Source organism: Capsicum annuum, chromosome 10, assembly GCF_002878395.1.
Source record: "Capsicum annuum cultivar UCD-10X-F1 chromosome 10, UCD10Xv1.1, whole genome shotgun sequence".
Taxonomy (NCBI): domain Eukaryota; kingdom Viridiplantae; phylum Streptophyta; class Magnoliopsida; order Solanales; family Solanaceae; genus Capsicum; species Capsicum annuum.
Window position 1 is genome coordinate 179,265,888 of NC_061120.1, and position 10,432 is coordinate 179,276,319.

At 30.1% G+C, this 10,432-nt stretch overlaps 1 long non-coding RNA gene across 1 annotated transcript; it reads right to left on the reverse strand.

Moving 5' to 3' along the window:
- Positions 1-1,227: 1,227 nt before the first annotated feature.
- Positions 1,228-5,859, reverse strand: LOC107844984. The gene is made up of 2 exons (XR_007045989.1): positions 4,653-5,859; positions 1,228-1,870 (listed from the first exon to the last, which is right to left on the reverse strand). It is a non-coding gene; the product is annotated as an uncharacterized LOC107844984 (long non-coding RNA).
- Positions 5,860-10,432: the final 4,573 nt, after the last annotated feature.

Here is a 10,432-nt window from a genome sequence, read left to right on the forward strand (position 1 = left end):
AGCATAGAATAAGTAAGGAAAAAGTAGAGTAGAATCAAAAAGTAAAAATATAAGGATTAAATATGAAAGAATAGTTAAAAATAAGAAATATAAAATAATAAAAAATATGAAAGAATAATAAAAAATAAAAAATAAAATAAAAGTCAAAGTGATTTTATTTTTGGAGGAAAAAATAAATGATTTTGGAGCTTAAAGGTGGTTTTGCATTTTGGGGGTGGCGGGTGGGGTGGGGCGGAGAAGGGCGGTTTTGGAGCCAAAGGACAAAGAAGTCATTTTACAAAATTCGAGTCATTCGAGTCACAAGCCTTCAAGTCATTTAGCAGCACCCAAAAAATTAATATGTCTATCTATATTAAAGATAGTGTTGTGCCCCCGCATTCTCAAATTTCTAGGTCCTGTCTCTAATATCAGTTAGATTTAACTACAACTATGGGGGAAAATGATTTAACTGGCTTGAAACTCTCGTTTGGAAGTGTAACGTTTTCAATTTTTTGTGTACATTTTTTTAGAGTTTAGTATTTTAATGCCTTATAAATTGCTCACTCTATTTCAAAATAAATAATTTTTTGCCTTAATACATACTTATTAAGGAAAAGAAACTAGACATAAATTGTACTTTACTTGAAAATATTTTCAATTTTTTGTATATTTTGTAGAGTTTGGTGTTTTAATGCCTAATAAATTACTCCCTCTATTTCAAAATAAATAATTTTTTGCCTCAATACATACCTGTTAAGGAAAAGAAATCAAACATAAATTGTGCTTTACTTTTCATGTTTATCCTTTTAGATATTATTAAACTACTCTTTGAATTTCAATCACATTAAAATAAATTCAATAAAGTCTCTTGAAATCGTAATTTAGAAAGTGTAAATGAAGGGTAAAATTGAAAGAAATTTTCAACATATTTCTTGAAGAATGAACAATTCACTTATTTTGAACATTAAAAAATAGCTCAAAAATTCATTTATTTTGGACTAAAAAGAGTATTGCTTTTGCGATTTCTAAGATACAATGGACTCTCCTAGGATTTGCCTAGTAAGTGTTTGGCCATGAGAATTTTTTTATTTTTTTTGAAAAATTATTACACTTCAGTGAAAAAGTGAAACAATGGTGTTTGACCATAAGAATTATTTCACTTTGTCGTAAATTGTTTTGAATAAAATAAAGGCAAAATGATCTAGTGAGTTAAAGTTCAGTTACAGAGAAAGATAACAAAGCCAAAAATAATAAATGGCCTGCGCGAATAGCAAGGGCCAAAACATGTTCTATTTATAAAGTAGTTACAACTACAAGATGACATAACTCTTGAAATTATATTTACAATAATATCCCTCTCACCCTCCCTTAATCTGAAGTGGAGAAACAAACATGAAGATTGATAAGAAACTCCTTAATTTTGTAATAGAGATAACTTTAGTAAAAACATCTGCAAGCTGTTATATAGTAGGAATGTGAGAAACAGTAAGGTCACCCTGACTAATCTTCTCATGGATAAAATGATAGTCTAAAGCGACATGTTTTGACTAAGAGTGAAAGATTGGAATATGTGCAATATGGATGACCCCAATATTATCACATTTTGCAAGTATAGAAATGCGAAGATAAACACTCAAGTCCCACAAGAGAAATTGTTACCATATAGTATCAGCAGCTACAACAGCCAGAGCATGATACTCAACTTTGGTGCTTGAGCGTGCAACAATTGGTGGTTTTTTTGTAGACCAAGATATAAAGTTATTCCCACGGAAAATGCAAAATCCAGAGGTAGAACGACGAGTTGCTGTGCAATCTGCCCAGTCCGAGTCTGAGAATATAGTTATGGAGATGGTAGAGTTTCTGTAGTGTTGCAGCCCATGGTCATGAGTTCCTTTAAGATAGAGGAAGATTAGCTTAACAGCTTGAAGATGAACAAGTCAAGGTTGATAAAGAAACTGGGATGCCATATTTACAACATATTGTATATTCGATCGTGTGAAAAATAAAAATTAAAGGCTGCCAACTATTTTTTGATACAGAGAAGGATCATCAAGGAGTTGTGTATCCACAGAATGCCAATCAAGCTTACTGTAAAGAGGGGTTTGAATAGACTTAACTTCAACTAAATCAAATCTATGCAAAAGATGTGATATGTATTTTAGTTGGAGTAGAAGAACCCCATCACTATTATGAATTATCTTTTCGCTTAAAAAATAATGAAGGGAGCCAAGATCTTTTATTGCAAATTCAAATTTCATGGATGATATAAATTCAGAAACTAGCATCGTCGAGGATCCAAAAATATCAATATCATCAACATAAATTAGGAGGATCAAAATAACACTGTCTTGGCAAAAAATGAACATGCTATGATCAGAGGTAGATTGCTTAAAACTAAGGTCTAAAAGATAAGTTTCAAGTTGAGTCAACCACGCTTTAGACGATTATTTCAACCATAAATGGAACGCCTTAGCTTACACACATGATGTGGATAATCAGGATGTTTAAAAGCTTTGGGTTGCCGCATATAAACAATTTCATTTAGCTCTCCATGTCAAAAGGCATTAGATACATCTAATTGATGCATACACCAATTATTGAGAAGAGCTAAAGGTAATACCAGATGAACAGTGCTTAACTTGATCACAGGGGAAAAAGTCTCTGTATAATCTAAATCGGGTTGTTGAGAGAAACCCTCTGCAACCAAACGAGCTTTGAAGTGATCTATAGAGCCATTAGGACCGTACTTATGTTGATATACCTATTTATTTCCTACAATATTCACATTAGGAGGTGGAGGAACTAATGTCTATAGATGATTCTGTACGAGCGCATTAAACTTTTCACTTATGGCATTGAGCCACCTAGAGCCTTTGGATGCTTGGGTAAAACATGTTGGCGCAAAATGTGGACTTGAAATAAAGACACTACGAGAGGGCATAACTCGTGGTTTTAGTGGCCTGGGCATTGAACGAGTAACTATTACATGGACACGATTATGTGATTAATTCAACGATAAAGCTGGAGAAGAAATTAAAGTAGAATAAGATAAGAAGTGTGAATCATGAAAGGGAATTGATGCTGAGACATTTGGGCAAGAGAGAGGTTGATTTGAGGATAGTTGAATTAAGCTCGAATTATACATTATGGGATGTGTAGTGGAATTAATTTCATGAGAAATATGGTGGTGCTGATTTTTTGTGGATAAGAAAAGAGATGGGTTTACAGTAGTAGGTGGTGGGGATAAAATAAGAGAACTGTGTAAAATTGGTACATGTGTAATAGGAGGAGAAAATTGATTATTTGAATATGGGGGAGTTAGATTCTAAGTAGAAGTTGTAGAGTTATTAGGAGATAACGAGATAAAAAGAGAAAAAGTTACATCCAACATGGGAATTAATTCAAAGTTAGCAGTTGGTGAAGCACACCTATCAGACACTTTAACTGGAGAAAATATAGGAGAGGTAGTTTGTAAGGAAGGAACTTCAGGAGTACTAGTAGTTGTTGGAAAGAGAGAAATGTATGAAAAAGTAGATTCTATAAAATTTACATATCGTGAAAGAATTATTCGATTAGTGGATAGATCCAAACATTTGAACCCTTTATGATGAGGAGATACACCAAGAAATAAACAAGGTTTAGATAGTGGAAGAAACTTTTGAGCAAAAGAATGAGCAACATAAGGGTAACATAAACACCCAAAAACCTTAATCAAATTATAATCTGGTGATTTCCCATATAATTTTTGATAAGGTGAGGTAAAATTTAGAATAAGAGGAGAAGTGATATTAATTAAATGAACCCCAAATAGAGAAATGTTGACTTAAAACGAATAAGGCATGGAGACTTAAAAGAGAAGGCATCGTATCATATTATTAACATGACGATACTATCTTTCTGCGCGATCATTTCAGCAGAGGTATATAGGCAGGAGAAACGATGAATAATTCCACGCCTATGAAAAAAGAATGCAAATGAGAATTGTTATACTCTTTACGACCATCGAATTGAAAATAAGTAATAGATGAATTAAAAATCTTCGAGATCATATTATTAAAATCTTTGAATTTGTCAAATGTCTCTGACTTGTTGTGCATTAAATAAATCCAAAAGTATTTGGTGCAGTCATCAAGAAATAAAAAATAATAACGAAAACTAGAATTCAAACTAAATGGATCCTGCCACACATCTGAATGAATTTAAAAAAAGAAACAGTGTCAATATTATGAGAAGAAAGAAATTGTAACTTTGATTGTTTACCTAGATGACAAACTTTACAATCAGAATTTTCAAAAATTGAATTACAAGGAATGAAACCCCTATGAACTAAAGTTGAAAGAGAACGTTTCCCCGAATATCCTAAACGTTGGTCCAAAGAAAAAAAGGTGGGGCAATGCTTGATAAAGCAACAGGACATGGTCGACAGGAGGTTGTGTGAACAAGATAGAGAGAGCCATTATTCTCACAGCGGATTAAGACTTGATTGGTCATTTTGTCCTTAACAAAAAACTGTGTCGGTGAATTTAATGAAACAATTATTATCGACACATAAATGCTCAACTGACATTAGATTCTTCTGAAGAGAAGGAACATATAAACATTTTTTAATTGAAGAGTTTTAGAAGATGTCAGAAGAAAGAAAGTGCTAGTTGATAAAATAGGAAGAAGATTACCATTTCCAACCATCACCTTTGACAAGCCAGTGTAAGGAGAAGAAGAGGATAAAAGTGATGGATTATTTGTCATATGTGCATATGCACCAGAATCATGATCCCATACCAGTGATTATACTTCCTCCAAGTTCATAGCAACAAATATTTTTGGAGCAAATTAAGAACGGATGAATGATTGAAACAGTTTCTGCACTCTAAACCAGTGTAAGTGAAAGCAGATTTGGCATTGTTTAGCCAATGTAAAAGGGGATCGCCTAAGAATACCATCACCAAAGAGGAAGGATAAAAATTTAGTGAAAAACTAGCCCATTCGTTAGAGAAACTGGGGCGAGAAGAGTACAAATTTTGACCTCTGCCTCGGTTTGGTTTACCACGACCACGTCTATTAGTAGATCCTCGTTGATATTGATTAAGATGAGATAAATTTGAAAAAAGAAGATGAGAAACTGGTGGTGCTTGGGCTGAAGCAAGTAAAGCAGTGTGAGAAGTGAAATCATCATTATCTGTTGCATTAATATGAGCTTCTTCAGTAAGTAATAATGGACGCAATGTGAGAAAATATAGAAGTGTTCCACTCGCATTGAAATCGGAGACAAAAGTATGATATGGAGGTGTGAGTCCTTGCAATGCTTGGGTCACTAAATCATCATCAATGATAGGTTTTCTAATTGCTCTAAATAAACAAGCACGAGAATGAAGTTTTCTAAAATTTTGATTTCAAATGAATTGATGAAGAAGAAACCTGATCTAGGTAAAGGGACACAAGGATATCCCATGCTTGCTTGAAAGTGTCACAAACGTAGTTGAGAAGTGAGTTGAGAACCGGCGAAGAGAGGGTGACATTAATCTAACTTAAAGTTATAGTGTCACATTGAATCCACAAAGGATACTCTTAATGGATTGATGAGGGACATGAAATAGAGCCATTAATCAAGGGAAGAAGATTGAGGTTTTTTAGAATAGTAAGAAAAAACTTCTTCCATGTAATATAATTAAGATATGTCAATTCAATTGGTATAAAACCTTTGATGTTTGAATAGTTGGAGAAGAATTTGGAAGACCCAAAGAGGATTAAGAGCGCATGGCTGAAGTTGAAGAAGATGTTTGACCGGAAGTAGTTTGAGAAACCATGGTGCTCTTGATACCAAATTGAAGTTCAGTTACAGAGAAAGAAAACAAAGCCAAGGATAATAAATGGCCTGCGTGAATAGCAAGGGCCAGAACATGTTCTATTTATAAGGAAGTTACAACTATAATACATCACTCTTTAAATTATATTTACAATAATATCCCTATCATAGTAGAATATTGTTCTTGTTCGAGTTTGTAATGTGGACACCTCTACTTAGCCCTTTTGTCAGCTGAACCCCTCAACCCATCAAAACATAATATTTTAAATATTTTTATGACTACTCGTTGTGTGTGTGTTACAATCACTTACACAAGTCCATGCCATTTTTCTAATGCCACATAAGACATTAAGTATTTTTTAAGATTAGTTAAATTAAATACCACCCCTACCCACTTACCTCTCATCTTCTTCATACCAACCACACTTCGTTCCCCCCTTCCCTTCATTCTCCCATCCACACTTTTTCTTCTCTTCACCAACTCCCCTTCCTTTCTCTCCCCTCCTACTCCTCCTTCTTCCTATCCACATGTTTTAATTATTTTTCTAATTTATTTAAGAAGTAATAATTTTTTTCACTTTTATATGGTGAAGAAGGAGTCTTTAGTTTCTACTTGATAATTTGTTTAATTAAAATAACTTTTGCATTTAAGAGAAAAATAAAGCAAAAATCGTTTGATTGAAACTTTGAAGGTGGTGAAAGTGGAGGAAGGATGGAGCCGGAGTTTAATCGATTAAATTAAAAACTTTAAAAAAATATATTGAATTTTTTGGTTATAGGACTCGATCAAAATATTTTTTAATTATCAAGTTCCGTTGTTAAAGTACTATGTTAAGGAGTTTGAAGTGGTTGAAAGGTGGGGTAAAAAAGAGGGTGGGTGGAGGAAAGAAGAAGAGGGTTAACATGTTTTTTGTAAAGAAAATAAATTATATTTTTATTTATTTATTTTAATTATTTTTAGTTAAATATTTAATGAATATGTATCTTATCTAGGTGATTTCACGTGCTTATTTCAACTCAACCATCAAGTTGTCACATAAGTTTGGTTAACGGTCAAGGAATATAATCAATTGACAAATGATTAAGTAGATATATTTACATAACAAATTTGGACAAGTACAACCGTGCAACAAATCACAAGTAAAACTTATTTTAACTTTTCTCACTTCTATTTCTATCACAAATTTCAAAATCAACTCTAATTTATATTTATAGTCAAACACAATACCAACTCCAACTTTAATTTCATTTTCTACTTTAACTCTAAAAAAAATATTATTTTCATGACCAAACAGAACTTTAATGTTTCTAATTAAATCCATCTTCATAACATTTTCCTCAAGTCTTTCAAAAAATTAAATCCATCTTCATAACATTTTCCTCAAGTCTTTCAAAAACATGAGAAATTGGAGATTAGAAAGGTGTGGTCTATAATTCAAAAACCAATAGCCAAAATTGTCCACCGATACAAAATGATGAAGTGACAAGTCAGTGGTAACTCAAACAAAATACTCTCATCGTTGCATTTTACTCGTTTCAAGTTTTTTAATTTATTGTTCTATTTTACTTGTCCCTTTTTACTTATCAAGATAAGATAATTTTTTTTCTCATTACACCCTTAGTGTAATTGATTACTCTTTATTATTAGCATTCTTGAAAAATATTGCAAAGATGAGTACCAATAAGAGTACACCATTAGAAATATAAATGGTGCTTTGATAGTAGTCATCCATCAATATTAGAACTAACAACAAGACACAATTAAGAGGAATAAAATAGTAAAGTTATGTTATCAATCATTATTTTCTTAATAGCTATGACATTCTAATTTGAAACGGATAAAATAAGACGGAGGAAATACACAGTAGTACTAGTTAATTAGTTATCCGAAAGCAACAACTCTTCTACCTTTCCTATCTTTTTTTAGTAGTGCATTAAATTACTGGTATATTTTACATTTTCTTTTCGTTGATTTTGCCAAAATTGTAGTGATTTATGTTTGGAGTAAGTTTAGAATAGTCTAGAATATGATTAGCGTTTTGGTATTTTTTTATTACTCCATTTCTTTTTATATGTTTCTTTCGTTTTTTCTGAGTCAATGTGACTAAGTTTCAAAATAAAATAAAATTAGATTATATTAATTTATTTTTTAAAATTTAATACTTAGATATTTAAAAACTATATTAAAAGTATTATAATTATAATTTTTCTTTTATCAATTTGATTAAATAATATATTTTAAAATATTAGTCAAAATTTATATATTTGACTAATTTGACTCTAAAAGAAAAGAGCTTATCAAAAGAAATGAAGAAAGTGAATCTTTTTTTGGAAAAGCGTCTAATATACCCTTCAACTACTGAAAATGATACACAAATACTCTTTTTCCATCTTTAGGCTCAAAAATACTCTTCCATCCATCTATTTGACTCAAAAATACCTTTAATATATTAGAAATGGCTCAAAAATGCCCTTCTTCCTCTATTGGTTCAAATATATCCCTCCATCCACCTATTTGGATAAAAAATGTCCTTAACATTAAATTTAAGTAAAAAAATGTCTTCTCCTTTTAACAAATTCTGATGTGAAATATAATTTTATTTAAATTAAATACATGACATTATTTTTATTGGTCCACATGTAATTAGATTCAAATTCATTCACAATTTAATGGTCCTCTTTTCACTAATTTTTTTAGTTATATATAAAAATTTAAAAAGAATTAATTAATGTTTAAGTGCAAAATTAGAAAAGAATTCCTTAAATAGGATAATTAGCAAAGGGCAAATACTCTCATAGTTAATGATTATCTATGTGTGCTCAAATATTAGAAAACATATTTTAGGTAAAATTTTGAAAACTTTTAGTTATTTTAGGTTTTGAACTTTTTATATAAAATAAAAAACTTGAAAGTAATTTAAGTCTTTACTTAATTTAGGTAAGAATGCATAATATTTTACACTTCTATCCTTCTCCAACATGAAACCAAAAAAATAGTAATAATACAAAGAAAAATAGTAATGATATATATATATATTAAAATGTAACTAAGAAAAACACCCCTACGTGAAACAAAAAAAAAAAAAAAATTTTTTTTTAAAAAATTCTCCCTTAGAAGACTTTACAATAGATAAAATCATTTAATCTTTTTCCTTATATATATTAAAATGTAATTAAAAAAAACACCCCTACGTGAAACCAAAAAAAAAAAATAATAACTTTTTTTTTAAAAAACACTCTCCCTTAGAAGACTTTACAATAGATAAAATCATTTAATCTTTTTCCTTTAATTTTAATTTTATTAAATAAATATATAGAATGGAATTAAGAGTCTTAAAATATATAAATATGAAACCCGAAACATATAGGAAAATTAAGAATCCTAAAATATATGGAAGGAAATTAAGAATCCTAAAATAGAAAAAATATATTTCTTGAAAAAACAAAAATTACCATAAATATAGCTATTATGATGTACCATAAATTACTTGATAACTTGGAACCAACCTAAAACTAAAAAAAAAAAAAAATTAAAAAAAAAACCCCACCCCTGACGTAAAACCCACAAAAACTATATAATAATAAAAAATTATAATTAAAAAACCAGAAATAATATAATAATAAAAACTTGTAATTAAAAAAATCTCAAAATAATATAATTATAAAATAAATTGTAACTAAAAAAAGCCCACCACTACGTGAAACCAAAAAAATAATATACTAATTAATGCATATCTATTCCACCAAAAAATATATAATATCATAATTAAAAAATTGTAATTACAAAAAAAATTACCCCTACGTGAAACCAAAAAAATAATATAATATAAAAGAGGAAATATTTTTGAACTTAAATTTAATGTTAAGGGCATTTTTGATCCAAATAGGTGGATGGAGGGGTATTTTTGAACCAATAGAGGAAGAAGGGCATTTTTGAGCAATTTCTAATATATTAAATATTTTTGAGCCTAAAGGTGGAAAAAAAATATTTATGTACCATTTTCAATAGTTAAAGGGTATATTAGACGCTTTTCCGCTTTTTTTTTACACAGTTTTTCTCAAATCTAACATAAGGAAAATATGAGAAATTGGAGATTGGAAAGGTGTTGTTTACAATGCAAAAACCAATTGCGAAATTGTACATCCATCGATTAGTGTCCAGCTTACAAATCAGTAGGGACTCAAACAAATATATTGTATTAATTTCTAACGTGTCCTCTTTGAACGAAAGCAACAACTCATCGATCTCTTTCACGTGGTCAGATTTTTTCTTAGTTTTCCACCTAGTGTCGGTATATTAGATGTGTTTGGTATAAAAAAAATATTATTCATCAAAAATATTTTTTGTAGAAAATATTTTTTTGAAAAATAAGTGATTTTCTTACTTATTCATAATATTTGATAGGTGCAAAAATATTTTTTCAAAAGTATTTATATATTATCTAGTAAAAGATTAAAAATGGGACGGAGAGTGGTGAAGGGGGTGATTGAAAATTTCCTTGAGTCGACTGTTGAGTCTTTTCGATCGACGTACCTGCAAATTAATATACTTCACAAATCAGATTAGATTTAAATAAATAGATAAAAAAATAAGCAACTTAAAATAAGAACACGACGATTTATCCTGGTTCGAAACACCAATGTGGTGCT